Raw genomic sequence first — 229 nt, 5'->3', positions numbered from 1 at the left:
TATATATATATATATATATATATATATATATATATATATATATATATATATATATATATATATATATATATATATATATATATATATATGTGTGTACACACATATATATATATCTGTATATATATGTACACATATGTATATATATCTGTACATATATATATGCATATCTGTATATATATATATGCATATCTGTATATATATATATATATATATATATATATATATATAT

The sequence above is a fragment of the Octopus bimaculoides genome, chromosome 5 (genome assembly GCF_001194135.2).
Source record: "Octopus bimaculoides isolate UCB-OBI-ISO-001 chromosome 5, ASM119413v2, whole genome shotgun sequence".
Taxonomy (NCBI): Eukaryota; Metazoa; Mollusca; class Cephalopoda; order Octopoda; family Octopodidae; genus Octopus; species Octopus bimaculoides.
This window is presented reverse-complemented; position numbering follows the sequence as displayed.